Source organism: Elephas maximus, chromosome 1 (genome assembly GCF_024166365.1).
Source record: "Elephas maximus indicus isolate mEleMax1 chromosome 1, mEleMax1 primary haplotype, whole genome shotgun sequence".
Classification (NCBI taxonomy): domain Eukaryota; kingdom Metazoa; phylum Chordata; class Mammalia; order Proboscidea; family Elephantidae; genus Elephas; species Elephas maximus.
In genome coordinates, this window is record NC_064819.1 from 117991906 (window position 1) to 118019056 (window position 27151).

Sequence of the window (27151 nt, forward strand, 5' to 3'; positions counted from 1 at the left end):
TATTTAAGTACAGGGTTGCTATGAGTCGGAATCGACTTGACGGCACTGGGTTTTTTTTAGTTTTATTTAAGTAAAAATTAAAAAAAAAAATAGTTGCTATTAAGTTGACTCAGATTCATGGCGACCCCATGTATGTCAGAGTAGAACTATGCTTGCTTCATAGGGTGATTTTTCAGAAGTAGATTACCAGGCCTTTCTTCTGGAGGTGGCTCTGGGTGGACTTGAACCTCCAACCTTTGGGTTAGGAGCCCCAGTATGTTAACTGTTTGCACCACCCAGAGACTCCAAAAATATCCCTTAGTCTTTTTTTAAAAAATTAATTGATATTGGCAAATATTGGATTCAATGCTACCAGTAATGAAGGAGTCAAATGTACAAAAATGTGAAATGAGCAGAGAACTATTTAGTTCCTATTCCTTTTTTTATTAAAAAAAAAAAAAGTTTTTTTTTTTTTTTTTTAAATTACATCCAGTTTTATCACTGGTAAGTAAATACAGTTTCTTTAAAATGGCACAGTGAATGAAAACGTGATTGAGACTAGAGTTCCTAGAGAAATTTTACTTCCTAAATTTCTTGACTTTTCAGTATTTAGTATACAGTCTCTGGTCTTTAATTCCCTTATGTGACTCTTGAGGAAATGGGAAAGTAATGCCTATATTGGACTAAACTTCATTTAACTTTTTTTCAAGTTGGACTTTAGTCTTGTGAAGAATAGGATCAAGAACTCCCTAGAACATCATGATTTTCCATCTGTGAAAACGTGTTCAGCTTTTCATCCTGCATCTACATCCATTAGGTTGAACCATATGAAACTGATTTCTTTGAGTCAAAACTTTGAGACACTAGCATTTCAAATTGTTCAGCTTAATAGTTCATTTCACGTGAGTGTTCCCGTTGTCCACTTTTAGAGGATATTGTGATGGGAATTATCTGCAGTAGGTGGGATGCTGACCTTGTCAACCTCTTAACATTGAGAGTTTAGGCTGAACATCCTGGGAGGTAGTTAGATATTATAACTTCCACATTTATGGATGAGAAGCCTGAAATAAAGAGGTTGGCTCAGTGCGCATACTGCTGACAGCCGGCCCTGGGCCTTTTCAAGTACAATTAAATAATTACTATTCTTAGACACATGATTTGCGCTTTCATCACCCTGAAACCCCATGGAGGAAGCACTGTACTGCATCAGCCGTTATACCAAAAAAACTCGTTGCTGTCAAATCAATTCCAACTTACAGTGACCCTATAGGACAGAGTAGAACCACACCAGAGGGTTTCCAAGGCTGTAATCTTTTTGGAAAAGACTGCCACATTTTTCTCACGCAGAGTGGCTGGTGTGTTCAAACCGCCAACCTTTTGTTTAGCAGCAAAGCACTTACCCATTGAGTCAACAGGCTTCTTCTTGGCCATTATAACCAGAAGTATGTAAGTATGCTTTTATATATATATACGAGTCCTAGTTCGAAAACCATCTTCAATCTCAAATCTCTTCCCAACCCCTCTCATCTAGTTGGTCATGGATTTTAACCTCAGAATCTCTCCCACCAACTCCCCCTCCCTCTCATTCAAACCTCCACCTTTCTTTATACCTGACCCACACTAATTACCCATAGCTCTCCAGCATCTCCTCCTTTAACAAGTCATAGGAACATCTATTGAGCACCTACTATAAGCCAGATAGTACCAGTTACTGGAGACAGAAAGATAATACAAGATGATTTTTAAAAATGTCTTCAAAATTTTTGATAACTCGTCTCTTCAAGAGATGGAATTTAATTCCCTTCCTTTTCAGTGAGGGCTGGATTTAGTAACTCCTTTTAAACAACAGGATATGGCAGAAGTGATGCTGTGTGACTTCCAAGACTAGGTCATAAGAAGTATTTAGACTTTCTCCTTCCTCTCTCTGTCTCTCTCTCTCTCGGATCACCGGCTATAAGGGAAGCCAGCAGCCATGTTTTGTGGATACTCAAGCAGCCTTATGCAAAGGTCCAAGTGGCAAGGAACTGCACTAACTCGCCAGGCTTGTGACTCAACCACCTTGAAAAGCAGATCCTCCAGCCCCAGTATAGCCCAGCTGACCTCTTGACTTCAGTCTTATAAGAGACGCTAAGCCCGAACCACCCAGGTAAGTCACTCCTAAATTCCTGACACACAGAAACTGTGAGATAATAAATGTTTGCTGTTTAAGCCAGTAAAAAAAAAACAAAACCCAAACTTGTTGCTGTCCAGTCGATTCCAGCTCATGGTGACGTCATGTATTACAGAGTAATGCTGCTTCATAGCGTTTTCTTGGCTGTAAAGGAAAATGGAGACAGAAGTATATTGGCCATCAAAGCCGCTTCTAAGTCCTAGGGTTTTGAGGGATATGGAGGATCTGGGGAAGGGTCTTTAAATTTATTTATTTTTTTATGTTGGGACATTGGAGACTTAGAAGGAATCTAAGGAAGGAGAGAAGGAATACTGAAAATACTAGAAATACAGGAAATCGTTGATGAAACCAGGAAGGAGGCTGAGAGTAGAATTCACAACAACGAGGGTGGAGGGAAGAATCCTCTGAGACTGAGGCAAGGACCGAACGCAGAATGGGTGGATATATAGTTACATGTGGAGGTGGAAGAGATAATAACCTCTCATATTTGTATTGCACTTTGCAGTTGCTCTGTGAGGGAGGCAAGACAATTATTACCAACCCCTTCTTGTAGCTGTTCCGAGACATATGAATGACCAAGGGCCACATAATTAATGGGTAACTGAAACAGGACTCAGACCAGTGAGTCAGGTTCTACACAGGGTCCCCTTTGCTGGACCACACTGTAGTCCATACAGGCTTCCTAAAACATTGGCAGATCAGGTAAGCCTCCATGTCTGCCCCTCTCCACCTGACCAGCCATTAAAAAAAAAACACACATTGTCATCAAATTGATTCCAACTCATAGTGACCTTATAGGACACGACAGAACTGTCCCATAGAGCTTCTAAGGAGTGCCTGGTGGATTTGAACTGTCAACCTATTGGTTAGCAGCCATAGCACTTAACCACTGCACCACCAGGGCTGCTGACAACTCAGCTTCACCAACTCTTATTTAAATTGGACTAGCCCCTCTTTTCAGAACAGACCTGTGGTTTCTGATCTCCATTTCTTTGTTCTCTTAACACTGTTATTGTTCCGTGGCCATTTGTCTAAAAGGTAGCCATCTTTTCAAGATAAAGCATGTTTACCTCTCCTTTCATAAAGTTGTTTTCCAGGCACAAGGCTGGAGTCATTCACACAGCACCTCTTGCGTACCTCTCAGGTAGCACCAGGTTCTCCTGCAATCAGCATGTTTGTCTATGAGTTAACCCCCCACTCCCATTGGATGGTGTAAGATGCTGTTACTTTGGGCCGTATAAATGTGACCACCACCTTGTTTACCAGCCTTGCCTGCATGGAGCACAGCAGGCTTTTGCATTGATGAATCCTTCCTACCAGCTGTCAGTAACCAAAGGCCCACCCAAAAGTGGAAAATGTATTTCCTCACATAAGAAGTTCTAATGTAGTTCGTTCCCAGGGGTAAGTAGTTCATCGAAGACTAGGGTCTCCCCAGTTTACCACTCCATGTTTGCTTTTGTCTCAGACTTACCCCTCGTGGTTACAAAGTGGCTGCAACTGCTCCAGGCATTCCTTCTGTCATATGAGACCCAAAATGCAGACAAGAAAGGGAGGGGCATTTTGAAGATGAAGGAAGCTTTCTCAGAAACCCCGGACTTCCACTTGCGCATTATTGGCCAGAATTGTATTACAAGCTTGTTCTTACACCACTATTGGCACAGTGAGTAGAATTGATATGATTGAATTAAATTCATCAAGAATTCATCCTTAAAGGGTCTGGGGAGAGGTCTAGTGTATTTTGAAGAGCCTGGCTACCCCTTATTATTATTGTTAAAAAAAAAATTGTTAGTTGCTGTCAAATCAACCCACTACTCATGGTGACCCCATGCACAACGGGATCAGAATGTCCTGATCCCCAAGGTTTTCATCGCCTGATTTTCAGAAGTACATTGCCAGGTCTTTCTACCTAGTTCGTGTTAATCTGGAAGCTCTGCTGAAATCCATTCAGCATCATAGCAACACCCCAGCTTCCACTGATAGATGGGTGGCGGCTGCGCATCAGGTAGATTGACCAGGAATTGAACCCACGTCACCTGCATGGGTGGCAAGAATTCTGTCACTGAGCCAGTGGTACCTTTTGGCAACCCTTTGCCTGAACAAAATAAGATATGTTAGCAAGAAATAGGGGTAGAATTGAGATGGAAGTATCTGTGCCATGTTTTTTCAGGACTCTCCATTCTTTATATCTTTGTATCGCAGCCCATGTGACACTTTTGCCCCAAACAAGCTTTGCTTTCTGATTTTTGTACACTGGGCACATGAGCCTTGTGACTGTCAGTCACCCAGCAGTCACTGTCTAATGTCTAACCAAAGAGTCTCCAGCTTAACAGAGTAGAAGTATTTGTGCTCCAGCAGTTCAGAATATTGTATCAGGCCCAACAGCACCTTTCACCAAAAGATGATCGAAGTGCTTCACAGCCCTCAGGTTTTCTTACCCCCAAGACCACAAGGGTTTAGTGGAATCAGTGGTTACCATGGGCGGGGCAGTGGGAGCAGTCTGCCTAGGGGCAGCCAATAAAGGATTACCCGATCTGTAAAGCATTTAAAGCAATGATAAACCTCTAGATGCAATATGGTATTCTGGATTGAACCCCAGAACAGAGAGAGGACATTAATGGAAACACTACACTAGTGAATCCGAATCAAGTCTGTAGTTCACGGTATTGTACCGGTGTTAATTTCTGAGTTTTGATAAATACACCATGGTTATGTAAACTGGATGAAGGATATCAGGAGTTCTCTGTACTATCTTTGCAACTCTCCTGTAAACCTAAAATTATTTCAAAATAAAAAAACTTTTTAAAAATAATAAAACTCATTAAAATTCAGCCTACTTTTTTCATTATCACTATGTGCTGGCAATTCTAAACAATGTTAGCAATAAACTTGCCCCCCCCCAATCTTTTGGTCTGAGTTCTAAATGATTGTTGTGGTTAGTGCTGAGTCTTAATACTATGCATGTAAGCTTCAGCTAAGGAGCCCTGGTGGTGCAATGCTTAAGCGCAGAACTGTTAACCAAAAGGTTGGTGGTCTGAACATACCCATTAGCTCCAAGGGAGAAAGACTTGTCAGTCTGCTCCCGTGAAGATTACATCCTTACAAACCCTATGGGGCAGTTGTACTCTGTCTAATGGGGTCACTATGAGTCAAAAATCAACTTGACATCACACAACAACAAGCTTCAACTTAGAACATTTTTTTAAATTATCTATTAATAAACATTACATCCAATGTGAAGTCAATTCTGGAGCTCTTATATACACGGTCAGTTCCTGATATATATGGTCTCAGGTGCACACATTGTTTTAAGAGTAAGTTCATTTCGGTTCAGAGTCATCCGAGCTTGCTTCAGGCACGGTTCCTGTCTCCAGCCCGATGATATTACACATTCCTGAGTTGGAACCAAATTTGAAATAAGCAGTAATAGCAGAGCAGTTATAAAGATGGAGAAACAACTTAAGTTACTCAAAAAAATTTTTATAATGGTACTTTGGATGAAGGTTTACGGAGCAAATTAGTTTCTCATTAAACAATTAATACACATATTATTTTGACATTGGCTGCCAACCCCAAGACATGTGAACACTCTCCCCTTCTCGACCTTGGGTTCCCCGTTACCAGCTTTCTTGTCCTTTCCTGCCTTGTCCTTGCCCCTGTCTTGGTGTTAGCCTCGTTTTGTTTTATGGGTCTGTCTAAGCTTTGGCTGAAGGGAGAACCTCAGGAAGGACTTCAGTACTGAGTTAAAAGGGTGTCTAGACGCCATAATCAGGATTTCCCCAGTCTCTGTCAGACCAGTAAGTCTGGTCTTTTTTTGTGAGTTAGAATTTTGTTCTACATTTTTCTCCAGCTCTGTCCGGGATCCTGTAGTGTGATGTCTGTCAGAGCAGTCGGTGGTGGTAGCTGGGCACCATCTAGTTGTGCTGGAGAACTTAAGTTACTTTAATTCTGTCATCCCATGTGACCACCTGGAGCTTATATTTGTTTAAAATTTGAAACAGTGAACCGGAGTACAGAGTGCCGAATGCCATTATTATCATTATTTTGTTTCATTGCATGGTTTTTTTTCCTGAAGGTTTTTTATTTTTTTCCAAATATGCTAAGTACGCCACTGAGTGGAATTAAGATTCCAGATATTAAAAATGATTTTAGAGATCATATATCCACTGCTCTCCTTAAAAAAAGGGAAGGCCCAAAAACTTGTTGCAGTCAGGAAGGATTTGGTGAGCTGGGATGAGGATAGGGGCCTCTCCCTTTTGGCCGGTGCTCCCAGCACCACCTTTGCGAACTCAAGGAGAGCCAGCAGGCAATAACTGCTCAAAAAGCCAAGCCCCTTGTTCAAGGTCAGCAAAAGACTCAATGGCAGAGTAAGACATGGGAACCAGGCCTCCCGACCTCCCCAGAGCTCTAACCACTGCACCCCATTTCCTCTTTTCAGCTCTCATTCAGCAAGAGACAGATTAATTCCAGACGACTGATAAATATGCCACCTGACTTTCAGATGAAGAGAAGAGGGCACTTTTAAAAAGGGATGTAACTCAGCTAGATGTTAGTAATAAGTACATTTCAATCAGAATTACCACCCCAGATAAGTACTGGAATATAGCATTTGGGGAGCAAGGGAACAATTTCAGGTGTTGTTTTCCACTGAGTTCTCTAATTTAGGGGCATCTTTAAATGGAAATTATATTGGGAACTTGACTACAAAAATGCTTATTGTTTTTCTAAGTACAGGAGAAGCAATAATTATCAAAGTAGCACTTTTATGAAGCACTGGGCTATCACATTGAGGAGAAGTTCAATAAAAAGAACTCTGTGCAAAGAAGGTTTCTGTGAGCCAGCACACAACTTATGAACCCCTTTATTTGACTGCCAGGCCCTCTCTGAACAGTTCACTCCTGGACTGGGGAGGAATTTAGATATTATCGTAATTAAATTTAGGCACCTCTCTGTGAGTTCTTGCTACCAGTTCTTGAAATTCATCCCATTTCTGCTTCTCAGACCACAGCCCAGTGTTCAGGAGCCATCCACTTGTGAGTTGTCAGGTGTGCACTCTACACACAGCTTTGGGATTTGTCTTTGCACAGCTCTCTGCCACACTGGTTGGTTAGGTATGCTCTGCTCTCCACTGAGCTAATAACTGACCTCCTACCACATGCTTAGAAGGTAGATTAATGGATGCTAGAGGGTAGATGGAGCCTTGGTAGAGCAGTGGTTAAGAGCTACAGCTGCTAACGAAAAGGTCAGCAGTTCGAATCCACCAGTTGTTCCTTGGAAACCCTGTGGGTCAGTTCTACTCTGTCCTGTAGGGTTGCTATGAGTTGGAACCAACTCGACGGCACCTAACAATAACAGGATGATAGATGAATGGGTGGATGGATGAATGGATCAATATACAGTAAAATCTGAAAGGCAGAAACCTGTCAGAGAAGGATAACTTGAATATTTTCCACTAATACAGAGTGATAGAAAATTGGTAAGACTGCACCCTGTCGAAGGTGGAAAACATGTGAGACCTCGAAAAACAAGGCGGTCCCATCAAATTCCAGCTCTCACAGGTTTCAGTGTACAGGAATCTGTACTATTCCATCTTTACATTGATACCCAGGGCAATTCAGTAGTGAAGGGTCTCTAAGGGGATTCTGCTTCTACATAGAAGCCGTGTTCAGGACCAAAGCTGTGTTTGGTTAGACAGAACTGTTCCTTGGGGTAGAATTTGAGGCCCTGAAAGGCAGGAAAATAGTTTTCCATCTATGTGCCTTACATAGCTAGCTCATTCCCTGTCACGAAGCAGGTACTGAGTGAGGATTTGTTGACAAAAACGAATAAATGGACAATTTGAAAAGCACAAGGAAGGGCCCCCTTAACCCTAAAATTCATTCCTATATTCTGATTCTTTGTGCTTAGATTCCAATATTAAAATTTTATTCCTTTATAAATCAATTATGTATCCAGATGGTCCTCTTAGGATGCAAACTATTTCTAGATGTTAAATACATTAAACACTTTCCATCAGTTGACCTTTTGGTAGAAATTAGCTGGCCATATTGCTGTCTATCCTGGTTCTTTGCCGATGAGGTTGAGTGTGGGGCAGGTCGGAAGGCGTCTCTGACTGGGCTGAACAATTCTTTCAGACAAATGAGAGAGGGCCCTTTATGGGAGGAAGCACCAGGGCTGTGAGCAGGGACCCAACGAGTTCCCTCTTTCATGACCTTGGGCAGCAAACCCTGGACACTGTGATGTCTCAGCTGCCCCTTCCTCCTGATATGATGAGACTTCCTCACTTTGTCCCACAGGTTTCTGCAATCTGGGTGGAGTACTGAGGTGAAGAAAGAAATGAAGAGAGAAGAGGAAAGGTGAGAGCAAGGAAAGGGAACATGAGAAGGAGGGAAACACAGGACAGTGAAGGGAGAAGAGGAAAATGGGGGAGCGAGGCTGGATATGGGTAGGGGGTGGGGAAGATAAAAAATAGATTGTATTTGCAGCACAATGCCTCTAGTAATAATATTATCATTATCTTGCCTGAACAGATGTGCAAGGACTTCTGCCTACTCATTATAGAGCATGAAAATGGAACATGTTTCTATCAGTCTCATCGGAAATCCTGGCAGATGCTGTCAGAAAGTGCACGGTGCTTCTGAGATGTGATTTTTCAATAGCTTGTACTGTATTTTTTGATTGGGATTGGGGAAAAGAGGGAAAGGGAGTTGATTGTGATTTTATTTTGTAATTTGAACTTCTTTTCTCCAAGGGGGACTTGCCTTTGACCAGTTTGATCTCCTTTGAATAGCTGTCAGGATGATCAATGGTCTGGGGTTGACCAGTAGTCTTAGGGTCCCACTAAAGCCCTGTGCCAAGGGCCCATCCTTGCAAATAACCCCCTATGCACTGGGTTGGGCCAAGTCTTCAGCGCACCCTTTGTGGCTCTCACCACACCTGCCTCCACCACTTTTCATAGTTTCCATTCCCCTCGTCTTAGTTTGCTAGCGCTGCTGTAACAGAAATGCCACAAGTGGGTAGCTTTAACTAACAAACTTATTTTCTCATAGTTAAGGAGACTGTAAGTCTGAAATCATGATGCTGGCTCTAGGGGAAGGCGTTCACTCTCCCTGTCGGCTCCGGGGAAGGCCCTTGTCTCTTTTCAGCTTTGTTTCCTCAGTTCCTTGGTCATCTTCATGTGGCATAGTATTTCTGCTTCTCCATCTGTAGTCACTTGCTTCTGTGTCTACACTGCTTCTTTTATATCTCAGAAGTGTTTGGCTTAAAACACATCCTATGCTGATCTGGCCTCGTTAACATAACAAAGACAACCCTATTTCCAGATGGGATTATATCCACATGTATAGGGATTAGGATTTACAGCACATGTTTTTGGGGGGACAAAATTCAATCCGTTAACACTCTTCTATTCCACTTCTGCCCCAACCTCAGTGTCCCTGTCTTGCATTAAGATGTCTGAAATGTGGTTCAAGCAAAGAGCATTTTGTTCCCAGCTGAACAAGGTGCAGGGAGACCAGCAGTGCCAGAGCTGGCAGTGGGTACCATTTGTCTCTGAACTGAAGTCATGCAGTGTGTGAGCTCCCCACGGCAAACACCAACTTTCCCTGGGAAGACAGCCAAGGCCTGGAGCCCCATGTAGGAAATCCCCTGTGAGAGGCCTTTCCTGAGCCCCACAGAAAATGATTCTTTTCATAGGCTCCGAGTCCCCTTCCTTTCTAGCCCACATCACATCCCCCTTCCTGGCCTTCTACATTCCCTTCACATGCCAAGTACCCCGACCCAGGCACCACGTGACTCATACCCCCCTTCTCCTTCCCCTCAACACTCAACTGGCTGCCCCTCGCCCTCTAAGAGCTCTTCCTTTCCCAAGCTGGGCTGTCCTCTCGCCCTCCATCCTGCTCTCTCTGCCTCTCCCGTGAAACTGCTCCATGGCTCGACTAACATCTCCAGAGGCTCCTCTCGGGTTGAACAGAAATGATTTGTTGACTTTGCCAGATTAGCAAGGGGAGCAAATTCCACAGATGCCTCTGTGCCTAAGTCTCAAAGTTCAGACCTCCAGTCTGATAGCAGGAGCGCCGTGATGGAGGCAGCCTGAGATGGCACAAAAGAATAACCATAATAGCGATGACTTTTTATGGAGCAATCATGAGTTGACAGGCAATTAATTGTCTAAGCGCTTCACCTGGATTTTTTTATTTAATCCTCACAACAACCCTCTGCAGCAGGTACCAGTATTAGCTCCATTTTACAGACAGATGAGGAAATGGAAACCCAGGGATGTTAAGCAACTTGCCTAAGGCCCTAGGCTAGTAAGAGGCAGCCCCGGGGTGTGCCTGGGTGGGACTCCTGCCACCACCTAACTGCCTCTTCAGGCTTGTCCTGGGGATGGCAGGGGTCCTGGATTCAACCCAGTTCTGCCACTCCTCAGGGCAACTCCATGTGAAGGTGTGTTACCAGTCATTACTGGTCCTTCTGGCCAGCCATGCTCCTTCTCCAGTCTCAATTTCCTCATCAGGAACACTATGGGATTGAGGTGATTTCTCGGAGCTCTTCCATATGGTGATCCTGTGATTTTTCCTAATTGTAAAAGTACTCAGAAAGCTCTCCAATTTTTCTGGACTCAGGGCCAACCTCAGGCAAAGGGATAAAGTAGGAGGCAAAATTTATCTTTGGTGACCCCTAAATGTCCCACCTGTGTAACTTTTCTCTCTGTTCCAGGAAAAAAAAAAAAAAAAAACTTCTTGCCAATGAGTTGATTCCAATTCATGGTGACTCCATGAGCTTCAGAGTAGAACTGTGCTCCACAGGGTTTTCAGTGGCAATAATCTTACAGAAGTAGATGTCTAGAGCTTTCTTCTGTGGTGCCACTGGGTAGATTTGGACTAACAACCTCCCGATTAGTAACTGAGAGCAAACCATTTGTACCACTCAGGGGCCTTTTCCCTCCGTCCAGACCAGGCCGTTGTGCAATCCCTGCTCCTCCTTTGGGCCCTGGGGCAGAGTCCCTAGGTTGGTGCAAAGCGGGCTTGTCCATCACCTAATGACTCAGGGGACACATCGGATAGGTGCCAGAGCTCCCTCTTAAAAGAAAGCTGCCTTTTGAATGTATCCGCATTTGTAACTGGGGTGAATACACTTGTCAGACATGCTGGTCAAAGGTAACCTCAGCAGCTGCTCCATCCCAACTGTCTTGGGCAGGAGGGGAATGCTTTGTTTCAGACACCAGGGGCCATATGATCATCGACACCAATATCGTACTCCCCAGCTGGGAAACCTTGGTGCCTGCCCACTGCCTGCAGAGGAAGTCTTCGTCCCCTGAGTGCACTCTTACCTTCCCATCTTGTTTCCTTGGATTCTGTCTTCTTTGGGAACTCCTGAGGACTCCTGCCAAGATTGACTGAGCTGGGCAGCACCTTCTAAGTTTACGGTTGATAGAAGTATTCAGTGGATTCTCAGGTGCGGCAGTTTTTCATTTGACTGTCTTTCTCATTTAATATTGATTTTACAATCGATGGCACAGGTGTATTTGGCACCATTTTTTTCTTTCTTGGTGTTATATAAAGTAAAGGTGTATCTTAAAACTAAAGGCATCTTAGATTTGATTAAATACAATAAATGGCATTTTCCAGATTTGAGTTCTGGAAACTCAGCCAGCCCTGGAAACTTGGGTAGCCATTCTCTGAGTCCTCTCAATCCGCCTTGAGTCCTGATGTAATGGGGGCCTGTATTGCCCCCTCGTTGTAACCAGGAGTGATATTCAAAATGCATAATGCTCAGACCAATCAGAACAGAAAATGGCTGAAAACAAGTGGCATGTCTATCCAGGGGCTTACCTGCTGACCCCCAGCCCTGGCTGTAATACTCCTTACCCATTGTTTCCCTACACTTCAGCCATTTGCCCTCCTCTTATTTTATAGATTCTTGAGAGTATGATCAGGAAACTTGGTCCCTCACCCAATCCCAGGGGATGGTCCCTAATGAGCCTAAACCAAGCATTTATCCCAGTTTCCTTTGCCATTATTGGCTTCAGGGATGAGCATATATATTAAATTGCTGCTGTAACAAATTGACAGAGCTTTAGCTTAGAACAGCACAAATCTATTATCGTTCTGTAGAAGTCCAGTATGGGTCTTACTGGGCTAAAGGTCAAGGTGTCAGCAGGGCTATGTTCCTCTCTGGAACCTCTTGGAGAAAATTTGTTTCCTTGCTCATTCATGTGTTGGAAGAATCCAGTACCATGCAGTTGAAGGACTGAGGTCTTCATTTCTTGGCTGTCTGTCAGCTGGGGGCCTCCATTAGCCCCTGGTGGCCTCTCTCTGGTCTTTACACACAGCCTGCTACATCTCAGAACTAGAAATGAGGCATCAAATCCTTCTCCCATTGCCACCTCCTTCAACCAGCTGGGCTCGTGTGATTAGATTGGGTGTACCTGGATAAGATAGTTTCCCCATTTCAGTGTTTATACCCTTAATCACATCACAAAGTCTCTTTTGCCACATAAAATAACATATTCACAGGTGCCAGGGGATTAGGGCGTGGACATCTTTGGAGGCCATTTTTCTGCCTACCACAGCATGTGACTCACTTCTGGCCAATGAGATGTAAGGGGAAGTTGACTGCGGTTTGGGGGAAAGATTTTGCTCCCTGAATAAAAGACATTAAGGACGCTTGTCCTTTTCCTACCTACTTTGTTTGAGATGGTGTGAGGACATGATGCCCAGAGCTGTTGCAGCTATCTTATGACTATGAGGTATCAACACCAAGACTGAAAACCAACACACTGAGGATAGCAGAGTAAAAGATAGACTTTGACCTTCTGATGACACTGTGGAGCCACTGAACCAGCCCTAGAACCATCTAGCTCCAGACTTCTTGTGAGATAATTAAATGTCTTTATTGCATAAGGGAAACCCTGGTGGCGTAGTGGTTAAGTGCTATGGCTGCTAACCAAAAGTTCAGCAGTTCAAATCCACCAGGCCCTCCTGAAAACTCTACGGGGCAGTTCTACTCTGTCCAGTAGGGTTGCTATGAGTTGGAATTGACTTAACGGCAGTGGGTTTGGTTTTGGTTTTATTGCATAAACCACCGTTAAGTCAAATAGTCTGTTACTTGTAGCTCAACTCATCCTAGCTAATATTCAGCTCCTTCATTTATGGGGCCATTCCAATATTGCTTTGATTCACTACTGACTGTCCTACTAGTGTCTTGGTTCTACTATAGTACTGATACCCCTCATCCCAAACCTCTGCCTGTTTAACTGAGGTCCTGACCTCCTGCCTGGCTTTCGCTGGCCTCCCCTTCAAGGGCTGGGGTGAGGGCCCTATAACCAATGATGCGTCTGCCAGATTGTACCTCCTGGTTTGTCTGAGTTATGCCTGAACTTGCTGTGCCCATAAAACATGCTCACTTGGACTGCTGGCTACCTTCACAGTGGCTCAGCCTCCCTAGTCCTGCCCCATCCAAACCTTTTCCTTAGTCCTGCATTTCACATCATACCTACACCCTGTCCATCTCTATGCTCTGGTGTGTCTTAACATCCAGATATATTAGACTGCTGGCCATTCTCTGAGCAGTTCTTCCACTTTTATACCCTGTGCCATTCTTTATGCTGGTCCTTCAATCAGAAATGCCTTTTCTTCATTCTTACGTCTTTACTATTAAATCCTTATGACACTCTTGTGACGGGGTGCTGTTAGTCCCATTTTGCAGATGAGTAAAAAACATTAGGTGACTTATTTAGGGTGACACAGCTAATAAGTGGCAGAGCTGGTATGCTAATCAGGCCTCAGACTTCAAAGGCCATGCCTTTTCACCTCCCTGTTTGGCATTTTAGAGGAGATAATATCTAATCCAACTTTTGATGAATTTATCTCCCTCACTATAATTACCTTGAGGGCAGGGAGTTTTATCCTATTCTTTATTGACTCCTAGAGTTAACCGTGTGCTGGTAAACATTTAACAATTGGCCCCATCAAGGGGGGTAGGGTGCCGGGAACCTTGGTTTATAGTGTTTTCCTGATTCCAAGGCTGATTTCAAGCAACCAACATGAGATCCCTGAAGGAAGAGTTGGGAAGAGATGAACAGTAACATACCATTATCAAATACTTCTGCCATATAGATTGAATACGCATGAATAACCTCAAGAACACAGATAATAGTAAATTGTGAAATAATGTTGTTGATGTTGTCTGGTACCATCAAGTCAATTCTGACTCACAGCGACCCCATGTGCAGAGTAGAACTGCCCCATAGGGGTTCCCAGACTGTAGTCTTTATGGGAACAGATCTCAGGTCCTTCTCCTGCGGTGCCGCTGGGTGAGTTCAATCTGCCAACCTTTTGGTTAGCAGCCAAGCACTTAACCACTGTGCCACCAGGGCTCCTTAGTGAAATAATTAGGAAGTGATAAGTTTTGAGATTTTATTACTTTTGTGTTTAATCTAATTTATTTAATTTTAATTTAGTATAAGTTAATCTGTAGTAATTGCTGTGTTTAACAACCGGCTTAAAAATTTCCTGAAAATTTAAGTTAGCCCTGTAAACTGGTTTGAACTGGTTCCAGCACAGCACTGCTAGAGTCTAGCGTAATGCTTTGCTTTTAATAGCCGCTGGAATGGCAGCAAGGATGCTAATGAAGAGAACATGAATATCCACTAATGGACTTTGACCATAAGCCAGACTTCAGTATTGTTCCCTGAATCTGAGAATTTCTTAGTTCTGTCCCTCATACTGGAAACCCTGGTAAGAGCTATGGCTACTAACCGAAAAGTCAACAATTCGAATCCACCAGGGCTACTTGGAAACCCACAGGAGCAGTTCTAATCTGTGCTATAGGTTCACTATGAGTCGGAATTGACTGGATGGCAAAGGGCTTTTATCCCTCGTACTTACAGAAGGCCAAACAAATAAAAAATAGCTGAGGGTGGAGACCAAAGAATAGCCGAAGCCCCAACCAAGGGCTGTGAATAGTGAACTCTGCCCAGGGTCAGGGTGGGGCCCTAGGACAGCTTCCAGTTCAAAACCAGCTTCTGCAATTGGACTTGAGCAAGCCTCTGAGCTATAACTGCCCTCTCTTCTCTCTTCTCCCTTACCACGCCCATGACCAGGGAAGTACTGAAAAAAAAAAAAAGCACCAGTCATATCATTATTCTATTACATTCCAGAACGGACAGCCTTCTAGCAATTAGGAAGTCTGGAAAGAAGTAAAAACGAAATGGCAGCTGTCCCCAAAAGTCTCCCACTTCAGCTATCTTAACCTTTTGTAGTGGGTGCAGTGCTGATCTCAATGGAAACCGGAGTGGGCAGGCCCAGCTTAGGGAGAGAGAAGAACAGCTGGTGAATCAGCTGTGTTGTATTACAGTCGGCACTATCCCTGTGGTGGTTCAGGAATTGTACCATATATGGACTCAGGCACAAGACAGGCATTCCAGCTGATTTGCATCAGGGCTCCCCTAAAGTTACATCTTGGGATTTGGCAAAAGGGAGACCCCAGAAAGGCTGGTGAGCATGGAGAAATCAGGGCCAACTGATTTCTGGCAGGAAAAAGGAGAAGGAGGATGTAGTGTCTTTTCAGCCAAGCTGGGCTTGGGAATGAAGGGTGGGTGCCTGAGAAAGCCGTGGGAGTGGTTCTCAGCAGCGGTTGCAGTGGGAGGGATAGATAGAGGACCAGCCCAGACTCCATCCAGCCTCTCACTGGCCATAGGCTGCAGGAGCCTTGAGGCCAACTCAGACAAGTATAACAGAGGTCAAGGGGAATAACTGTGATTTCAGACCTGAGAGGTAGCCTCCTTGGCCATGGGAGAAGGTGGCTAAGATGCTGCTCGAGATATAGGAATCCTATTGGTCAAGTGGGGGACAGTCCAGGCTCTGAGTTATTCCAAGGTCAAGTGGGTTCACCCAGGTAGAACACAGCTAGTTAACCTCTTGTCCCCTCCATTGGTCTGGACCAACATGACACAGCTGGGGCTGTGGAAATCCAGGGAAAAGGGAAAGTGAGGTGAGGCAGTGATCTGCGAAAGTGACTCTTAATAAATGGCTAATAAATTGGACCCAATTTGTAAGTATTAACCAGCTTTTCCAGCAATTTAGTTGCTTTAACTTTTCATTTTTTATAAAGGACCAACTTGAATTGTTTCAGGGCACTATGTGTGTACTACTTTATTTAGTCCAAAAGACTAGAACTAGGAACTACCCAATCCAATGAGAATAAACAAGTCTATAAGCAAAACACAGACAAATCTCACAAACATAGTGTGGAGTGAAAGAAGCCAGACGCAAACGAATACTGTGAAGTTCCTTTGATATCAAGCTCAAAAACAGGCAAAACCAATCTGTGGTGTTAGTAGTCAGGATAGTGGTTCCTTTGTTGGGGTTAGTGACTGGGAGGACCTGGGAGGACTTCAGGGGTGCTGGTAAAGTACTCTTTGTCTTGGTGCTGCTTGTAATCTTGTAAAGTAAATGGTCACAGGAAAAGTAACTGTGTGTCAACCAAAATTAAGCAGCCGAGGGAGGGTCAGTGTGGCAGAAGGGTACTACCACAGGGCTAGGGGTCAGAAAACCTGATTTCTAGTCGTGCTTCTGTTATCCATCAGTGGAAGGATCTTGGAAACTTTGCTCCCGTTTCTCGCTTCCTCAGCTGCAGAACAAAATGGTTGGATTAGATTAAATGATCTGTCAGAGAAGATTATTCTTTGGCAGAGACATGTATCTAATGTATAACAGGTATGGCTCATACCCTGGGCGCTGCTTGAACGGGGTGCCACTGAGCAGCATCTATTAATCAGCAAAGTTTCCCTTGCCAGCTGTGAGAGATCGTTGAGCAGTTAAAACTAATACTTTCATATTTGAGAGCTCCCATGGATCAAGGCAGACTATGTGATCTTGCTCTGCTGAGTATAGAAAGAGAAGAAACTGAAAAAAAAAAAAAAAAGACTTTGAGCGTACCATAGACCAATTTTCATCAGTGAAAGCAAAGAAGGTACAGTTGTAATTTTCATGTAGTGCCATCATGTGTTAAGTAAAAGGTCAAGGAGTTTGACTTGTATTTTTGAGCTGATAATATGACAAAATTATCTAAAAGATGAGTGTCAGATGTTTGGACAGGGGCACAATTTCAGTGCTTGCCTATTTTCAGTAGATACACCTCTATAATCTTTCCTACCTGCTTCAGCAGAGATGGGATATAATTTAACAGCCATTCTGCCTCTCACATGATCTTCTCATGGAGGAAAGCTCTCCAGGTTTGGTGAACTCACGGAACAGTTTTCACACTGTCAGAACACATACACAGGCAGTATACACATGAACGCACATCTAGAGTCTTCAGCCCTTCTCAGCATCCTCCTATTATCAGCCTTGAATTTCACCTTCATCTTCTTCTTCTTCACCCTCACTTCTGCCTTCCTTGATCTTAGTGATTAAAAGGCTTCAGGAAAACCAAAGTAGTCCCCCAACCCCATCCCTGAAAGAAAACGTTAAGGATCCCAGTTGAAGACCAAGCACCAAGAGACTTGCATAAATAGTAATAGTCTCTTATATTTGTTTAATATTTCGCCATTCCCAAAGCACTTCCATAGCCATAGACCATTTGATTCGTTACAGTAAGAAAGGTAAGAGAGCAGCCTCTGGGCTGGACTGCCTAGGTTGGACTTTCAGCCTCATCTGTTACTTGCTGCTTGACCTTGGCCATAGTTTCCTCATCTGTAAAATGGGGATGTGGTGAAGATTAAATGAGTTAACACACCAAGTCCTTACAACTGTGCCTAGCATTTGATAAATGTTAGCTGCAACAAAAACTAAAAGCCAAATTGTGTTATCTACATTTTACAGATGAAGAAAATGAGGCCATGAGAAGTTAATAGTCCCAAGGCTAATTCATGGCAGACCCAGAACTGGACCACAGGTCTTCTGGGTTGCAACACTACTTGTTATGTTACCTGGGATGACTTGCTGTTCATTTTTACGTAATAATAACTGTGAGACACTGTGCTAAATGCTTTACATATAGCATATAATTTAATCCTCATAATAACCTATGAGGCAGGTATTAACACCCATCTTAGAGAGGGGCACATTGAGGCTGAAAATTTCAGAAAACAAAACTGGATCACCCAGCTACTAACGGGGGAGCCAAAACTTGAATGCAGGTCTCTGCAACCCCAGGGCCTGAGTTTTCAATCACTTATGTTCTGTAACCTTTGGAAAGAAAAAGAACCACCACAGCTGCTTGCTTTATAAAAAACTGTGGATTGCTGGGATGAACTGGGTGATATTTCTAAGTTCCTCAAGGTCAGTCAGAGCCCCTTCTAATCTATCCTTCATCCTTCCCCCTGTTGCCTCAGGCACTGGATCCCCATAGGTGTCTCATATGCTCCCGTGGAGAGATTTGCAAAATTTGCAAAGCAGTCTCTGAGAGTTCAAGCAACCAGGCCGAGAAATGAAGAAGCCCAGTTGAACACTTGATAGCCAAGCCAGGGCTGAGTGCCAGTAGCCCTGTCTGATGCTACTGAAGAAAGACATAGAGGCAGACCAAATGCCAGAACCCAGAGGGAACCATGGTGCTCGGGCACAAAGGCTTTGCAACACCTATCAAGTTTGTAGAAAGAAAACAAAAGAAGGGCGAGAATGGCACTTCACATGGGAGAAGCTAGTCTTACAAGGGGGAGTGCTAGTCTTCCCAGATGGCATCAGATGGCACCTGGGAACACCTTCCTGGCTTAAGATTTCAAGAGAAGGCCTAATGGAAACAGCACTTTGGCTGACTTTACCCCTGGCAGATCCGACACTGACATGTATTCTGACGCACTCACATGGTTGTGGCTGGCAGTGCAGACAGGCTGGACTGTTCTGGCTTCTGTCATTTTCTTTTTCAGCCTCTTTTTTTTTTTTTTTTTTTTATCACCAGCACTGCACTCAAGGTCCTTGATCCCAGTGTGTCTAATTAGGGATTGTCCCCAAGCCTTACACCCTGCTTTTGCCTCCTGGGGCCCCCTGGTGGACAAGCGAAGACTAAGTGAATTATTAGAGGCAAGAAATAAAAATAGGTATGGTAGTGTTGGAGCCCTGGTGGAGTAGTGCTTTAGCATTTGGCTTTTAACCAAAAGGTTAGCAGTTCGAATCCACCAGCAGTTCGAATCCACCAGCTGCTCCTTGGAAACCCTGTGGGGCAGTTCTACTCTGACCTATAGGGTCACTAAGAGTCAGAATTAACTTGATGGCAATGGGTTTGGAGTTTTTTTTTTTTTTGGTGGTGGTGGTAAGACAGGAGCCCTGAAGGTGCAGTGGTTAAAGTGGTCAGCTGCTAACAAAAAGGTTGGCAGTTGGAAAGCAGCACTGGCTCTGCAGGAGAGAGATGTGGCAATCTACTTCCGTAGAAGTTCACAGCCTTGGAAACCCTATGGGAGTCACTAGGAGTCAGATTCAACTTGAAGGCGGTAGGTTTTTTTGAGTGGGGGTAGGACCCCTGACAGAAGATTGGAATGAGTTGGAATCAACTCCACGACTACATGTTTGTAGTTGGGGGGCGGGGGGACGGGTGTCTGGGCCCTCCAAATGGTTAATGTACTTGGCTGCTAACCGAAAGGTTGGAGGTTCGAATCCACCCAAAGATGCCTCAGAATAAAGCCCTGATGATCTACTGCCAAAGAATCAGCATCAAAAAACTTTAGCGAGTGCAGTTGTGCTCTGATGCACATGGTGCTGCTGTGAGTCCAAGTCAACTCAACAGCAACTAGTTTTTTTTACTGGTGGTGATTGGGAAAAGGGGAGGGTACTGATTTTTTCCAACAGAATCTAAAGAGCTCTGCTGTGAATCTCCGCTGTCCCCCTGGGTAAATGATTTACTATGATTTAAGTGGCCGCAAACTTAACAGGCTGACCCTGGAATGGACTTTGAAGGGAAGACAAAATAAGGGATTGGCCTCTTCTCTTGACTTCCCTTTAGAGTGCCTCTTTACAAGGTAACAAATTTAGAGTTTTCTCAAAAGAACGTGGGGCTGTGGCTTGAACAAAGGCATTTACTCCCACAGAGGTGGAATTTTTATTGCTAGTTTCAACATCAAAAAGGTGTGAAAGTTAGCTACAAAACCTGCCAATCAGTACCACCTGAGGAAGGCCAGAAAGAGGCGACACAGGCCAATGCTTCTCAAACTTAAGGTGCACAGTTTGCAATCACCTGGGAATCCTGTTAAAATGATAAGTCTTAACCAATAGGTCTGGGCTGGGGCATAAGAGTCTGCGTTTCCAACACACTCCCGCAGCTGGTTGGAGGACCATTCTTTGGAGCACTCCTGTACTCTCTTGGGGCGGGGGGCAACAGTGATCCAGTAATTCAATTCCTGAGTCTGTCAGTAGAGGCTCGTATTGCTATGATGCTGAACATGTTTCAGGGGAACTTCCAGACTAAGACAGACAAGGAGGAAAGGCCTAGTGATCTACTTCCAAAAAAATCAGCCAGTGAAAACCCTATGGATCACAACAGTCCCATCCCACTGTGCATGGGATCCCTGGCAACAACTTTTCTTGACAACCCCTCTAACCTCCCCCCACCACCAAAAACATAAAACGAAAACAGGGAAATTGCGTTTCCTGGAAGTGTCTTATATAATCTCAAATAGTTGGGAAGGGACAGCAATACTGTAAGTATTTAGAATTTTAATCCTCACTGTCCTCTCACCAAAATGGTCTTATACGCAATCGTGTCAGAGGATAGGGCAAAGGATGAAGATTCCGTGGGGAATCTTAGGCAATGTTACAGAACAAGGAAGAACAATAGTGTTAAAACTAACTTTTTTTTTTCTTCTCTAAAATATGTGCTTAAAGGTGCCTTTGATACACAGGCATAAAAATTACTAGAAAACATAGGTATAGGCAAATTATTTTTTCTTTGTGTTTTTCTGTGTTTGCCAAATATTCTACAAATGAACATGTGTTGTTTTTATTTTTTTTAAAGGCTAAGCTTGCAACATCCTTGTAGAAGTTTATAAGCCTCTTCCCTGGTGCTAGCTGAACCAGAATGGAGTTTTAACATCAGAGGGCTGATACTGTATATACAGGTCCACTCTGTGTACATAATTGAATCTTCTGGGGGTGGAAGTTGGGGGGCCAGAATCTTCTCGTGTTGAGGAGACTACACTGGCTGGGCAAGATGATGCTGAATCACTGTTTGGCACTGAAAGAAGGACAGAGAAGGCCTACGAGGGCAGCAAGCCTGGCTCCTGAGGTCATGCTGACTGCTTGCTGGCCCAGGGTCTGATTTATTTTCGTTTCTATGCCTGTGGGCAAGGCCAGTTTGCATGAATGATGGTCTGGCATCTTGATCCAAGTTTACAAATCAATGATCAGACTGCCTAAATCAATGAACTGTGATCATGTGTATTTTACAGATTAGAAAGACACATCTAGGGACCAGATGTCACCTGTGCATGTATGTTTGCCAGGGGAGGGAGGTGAGACAGGGTGGTCGTAATCATGAAAGTGGAAATGGAACCTTCATAACTCACTTTCTGATCCCATGGCATTTCCTTTAAATCGGAACTCCCAATCTCTAGAAGCGCCTAGTGCAGCATGACTCTGGATAGACACAGTCCTCTCTTATCAGCACCGTGCTTTGTATACAGGTGTTATTAGTTGCCATCCTGTCGATTCTGACTCATGGCGATCCCATGTGTGTCAGAATAGAACTGTGCTTCATAGGGTTTTCAAGGCTATGATCTTTTGGAAGCAGATTACCAGGTCTGTTTTCCAAGGCATCTCTGGGTGGATTTAAACTGACAACCTTTTCAGCTGGGAGTTGACTGCTTAACTGTTTGCACCACCCAGGGATTCCTTTTGTATACAGTAGTAATTCAACTTTTTAAAATACCTTAATGTTTCTTTGGTGATGCTCTGAGCATGAGAACAGAGCAATACACTTTGCAAAGTGCTTCGCGATTGTCTTGGTTATCTAGTGCTGCTATAATAGAAATACCCAAGTGGATGGCTTTAACAAACCGAAGTTTCTTCTCTCACCATCTAGGAGGCTAGAAGTCCGAATTCAGGATGCCAGCTCCAGGGGAAGGCTTTCTCTCTCTGTTGGCCATCATCAGTCTTTCCCTGATCTAGGAGTTTCTCAGTGCAGGAACCCTGGGTCCAAAGGACACACTCCCCTCCTGGTTCTTCATTCTTGGTGGCAAAAGGTCCCCCTGTCTCTCTGCTTGCTTCTCTCTTCCATATCTCAAAAGAGATTGACTCAAGATGCAACCTAATCTTGCAGGTTGAGTCCTGCCTCATTAACATAACTACCTCTAATCCTGCCTCATTAACATCATAGAGATAGGATTTACAACACATAGGAAAATCACATCAAATGACAAAATGGTGGACAATCACACATTAGTGGGAATCATGGCCTAGCCAAGTTGATACACATTTTGGGGGGACATGATTCAATCCATGACAGATATATAGTCATCTAACAGCTATTTGTGAAATAAAAGAGTGTTGAAGCATTTAGGAGGATCAAAACCACAAACCAGATTATGAAGAAACAGGAAAATGTAGTAATATTCTTTTCTATTTAAACACATAAAATGGCTTCACAGATTTCAAGCATATGATTTTTTTTTTTATTAACTTTTATTGAGCTTCAAGTGAACGTTTACAAATCAAGTCAGACTGTCACATATAAGTTTATATACACCTTACTCTGTACTGCCACTTGCTCTCCCCCTAATGAGTCAGCCCTTCCAGTCTCTCCTTTGGTGACAATTTTGCCAACCTCCAACTCTCTCTATCCTCCCATCCCCCCTCCAGACAGGAGATGCCAACACAGTCTCAAGTGTCCACCTGATACAATTAGCTCACTCTTCATCAGCATCTCTCTCCTACCCACTGTCCAGTCCCTTTCATGTGTGATGAGTTGTCTTCGGGAATGGTTCCTGTCCTGTGCCAACAGAAGGTTTGGGGACCATGACTGCCGGGATTCCTCTAGTCTCAGTCAGACCATTAAGTATGGTCTTTTTGTGAGAATTTGGGGTCTGCATCCCACTGATCTCCTGCTCCCTCAGGGGTTCTCTGTTGTGCTCCCTGTCAGGGCAGTCATCGATTGTGGCTGGGCACCAACTAGTTGTTCTGGTCTCATGATGATGTAGGTCTCTGGTTCATGTGGCCCTTTCTGTCTCTTGGGCTCTTAGTTATCATGTGACCTTGGTGTTCTTCATTCTCCTTTGCTCCAGGTGGGTTGAGACCAATTGATGCATCTTAGATGGCTGCTTGTTAGCATTTAAGACCCCAGATGCCACATTTCAAAGTGGGATGCAGAATGTTTTCATAATAGAATTATTTTACCAATTGACTTAGAAGTCCCCTTAAACCATGGTCCCCAAACCCCCACCCTTGCTTCGCCGACCTTTGAAGCATTCAGTTTATCCCAGAAACTTCTTTGCTTTTGGTCCAGTCCAGTTGAGCTGACCTTCCATGTATTGAGTATTGTCCTTCCCTTCACCTAAAGCAGTTCTTATCTACTAATTAATCAGTAAATAACCCTCTCCCACCCTCCCTCCCTCCCCTCCTTGTAACCACAAAAGTATGTGTTCTTCTCAGTTTTTTCTATTTCTCAAGATCTTATAATAGTGGTCTTATACAATATTTGTACTTTTGCCTCTGACTAATTTCGTTCAGCATAATGCCTTCCAGGTTCCTCCATGTTATGATATGTTTCACAGATTGGCCACTGTTCTTTATCGCTGCGTAGTATTCCATTGTGTGAATATACCACAATTTATTTAACCATTCGTCGTCCGTTGTTGGACACCTTGGTTCAAGCATATGATTTTAAGCTAATGTTTGAACAAATGAAATAACAGGAAGGTTCCCTTCTTAGATGCCTCCATTCACTGCTTAGGAATGAAGACCTGTCTCCTATTACCATCTGCGCTGTTCCATTCGATGTTTTTTTTTTTTCCCTAGTCCCACTCAGTTTTGAGTAATCTTTTTTTTATTTGTTGTGCTTTAAGTGAAAGTTTACAAATCAAGTCAGTCTCTCATACAAAAATTTATGTACACCTTGCTATATTCTCCTAGTCGCTCTCCCCTTAATGAGACAGCACACTCCTTCTCTCCACTCTATTTCTGTGTCCATTCAGCCAGCTTCTGACCCCCACTGCCCTCTCATCTCGTCTCCAGACAGGAGCTGCCCACAAAGTCTCATGTCAACTTGAACCAAGAAACTCAATCCTCACCAGTATCATTTTCTGTCTTATAGTCCAGTCTAAACCCTGTCTGAAGAGTTGGCTTTGGGGATGGTTCCAGTCTTGGGCTAACAGAGGGTCCAGGGACAATGAACTTCGGGGTCCCTCTAGTCTCAGGCCATTAAGTCTGGTCTTTTTGTGGGAATTTGAGGTCGGCATCCCACTCTCAGTTTTGAGTAATCTTTATCCTTCATGGTCTGGGCAGCAAAGATAAATATAAGCAACATTTTCTCCTTTTGTCTCCAGTCTTCATTCTTTTAGGCCTTTTATTCCCTTGGCCATAACCCTTTCCACAGATGTCCAGTATTTTCAGGGCTTCCTTTTAGAAAAAGGGGAACAGTTCCTTTAGAAAGAGATGTAAACAACTTGTAACAGTTTAGAGTAGCACAGATAGGTTCTATTCCAGGCCAAACAGTGAGGAGGCAAAATTTGTCTCCTGAGGACCCTGTTGCCTAGTTTTGATGCTTGGTATTCAGTGACGGGATGCTCCTGGCTCTAAGAGCACCTTCCTGAGGTTCTCTATCAGCTCAGGGAAAACCCTGATTACAATTTTCCGTTTACTCCTATACTTCTCCTTCTTTCCCTATCCCATCAAAACTTAATCCTGTCTCAGCTTTCAGCAACTTTATCTTGACCAAGTGTACCAATACCCCATAAACCCATAGCCATCAAGTCGATTCCGACTCATAGTGACCCTATAGGACAGAGTAGAACTGTCCCATAGAGTTTCCAAGGAGCACCTGGTGGATTCGAACTGCCAACCTTTTGGTTAGCAGCCGTAGCACTTCACCACTACACGACCAGGGTTTCCAGTGTACCAATAGCTCTCCTTAATGATGAAAATTGGGGCAAGTACATTTTTTTTTTTAATAATTTTTATTGTGCTTTAAGTGAAAGTTTACAAATCAAGTCAGTCTGTCACATATAAACTTATATACACCTTACTACATACTCCCATTTACTCTCCCCCTAATGAGTCAGCCCGCTCCCTCCTTCCCGTCTCTCCTTTCGTGACCGTTTTGCCAGTTTCTAACCCTCTCTACCCTCCCATCTCCCCTCTAGACAGGAGATGCCAATACAGTCTCAAGTGTCCACCTGATACAAGTAGCTCACTCTTCATCAGCATCTCTCTCCAACCCATTGTCCAGTCCCTTCCATGTCTGATAAGTAGTCTTCGGGAATGGTTCCTGTCCTGGGCCAACAGAAGGTTTGGGGACCATGACCGCCGGGATTCTTCTAGTCTCGGTCAGACCATTAAGTCTGGTCTTTTTATGAGATTTTCGGGTCTGCATCCCACTGTTCTCCTGCTCCCTCAGGAGTTCTCTGTTGTACTCCCTGTCAAGGCAGTCATCGGTTGTGGCCGGGCACCATCTAGTTCTTCTGGTCTCATGATGATGTAGGTCTCTGGTTCATGTGGCCCTTTCTGTCTCGGGCTCATAGTTATCATGTGACCTTGGTGTTCTTCATTCTCCTTTGATCCAGATGGGTTGAGACCAATTGATGCATCTTAGATGGCCGCTTGTTAGCATTTAAGACCCCAGATGCCACATTTCAAAGTGGGATGCAGAATGTTTTCATAATAGAGTTTACTATGCCAATTGACTTAGAAGTCCCCTTAAGCCATAGTCCCCAAACCCCCGCCCTTGCTCCGCTGACCTTCGAAGCATTCAGTTTATCCCAGAAACTTCTTTGCTTTTGGTCCAGTCCGCAAGTACATTTTTGAGATGAGAGACCTTCAAATCAGACCTTTGGTCCAGGGGCTCAATAAAGCTTGGTATCAGATGAATTGAGCTGTAGGTGGCGTTGGTCTTTCCTCATTTCCAAAACACCTCCCTTAGGTTCTGTGGGCATCAGTGACTCCCTTGAAGTGCTGCAGGATCAAATTATTCTACAAGTAAAGCAAATAAGATGAAAGCACAGGTGGTATTTTCTGGAGCAGATCATTGCCATTTAGCTATGTTTGCATTGTCTACTTCTAACCTGAGGTCCCTGGCGAAGCAAATTGAGGTTTGACCAGTGAAAATTCCCTTCAGTGGACTCAGCGCACATGTAAAGCCTCTGCTGTAATAAAGTGTACTCCCTGACCATTTTACTAGTGGTAGGCGCGCTATGCCACCTACTTACCACTTTGGGAGAACCAGAAGTCCAGACCAAGAACTAGCCCTGAATTCCCCACAAGTCCACCATGCCTTACCACTGTCCTACAACGAAATCTAATAATTGATTATGAGAAACAGTCTGTCATAGAGGAAAGCAGCTGGGAAGACACCAGGACATGCTGACCTGTGGAACATGCTAGGATCAACATCTAATGAAAAGAGCTTCACATAAATTCATTTGTTGTCAGAGGCAGCATAAGCTGGAGTTCTTGGATCCAGGTCAGGCTAGTGTAAACTTGAAAAGGGAACCCTCTGGAAGTTTAAGCCAGGAAGATGTCTGTGTCTTTGTTATGCTAGGCTGCAGTGACATCTGGGTTGGAACTTCAAGACCCCCAGCTTAGAGTTTAGATTGTAGGCCTTGCTAGGAGCTTGAGCTGTGGTGGGCCACACACCCCCCTTGAACTCTTCAGGAGTGTGTCTAACCAATACACACTCAGTTCTGACTCATTAGCAGCTGAGCACTTAACTCTGCCCCACCAGGGGTACTTGTACCTTCCCAAATAGGGTTACCCTGAAGATGAAATGAGTTGATGCAATCAAAGTGGTTAGAACAGTGCTTTATTCTTAGAAAATGCTCAGTAAGTGTCAGCTATGGCATTGGGTAAGTGAAAGCCTTTTTTG

The 27151-nt window shown here is 43.9% G+C and overlaps 1 long non-coding RNA gene across 4 annotated transcripts; it reads left to right on the top strand.

Moving 5' to 3' along the window:
- Nucleotides 1-374: 374 nt before the first annotated feature.
- Nucleotides 375-23629, top strand: LOC126081949 (uncharacterized). Of its 4 annotated transcripts, none has more exons than XR_007518480.1 (4): nt 375-2125; nt 3615-3809; nt 8443-8502; nt 8677-23629. It is a non-coding gene; the product is annotated as an uncharacterized LOC126081949 (long non-coding RNA). The 4 variants fall into 4 exon arrangements; XR_007518479.1 differs by having other exon boundaries at nt 375-1425; nt 1938-3809; XR_007518476.1 differs by having other exon boundaries at nt 375-3809.
- Nucleotides 23630-27151: the final 3522 nt, after the last annotated feature.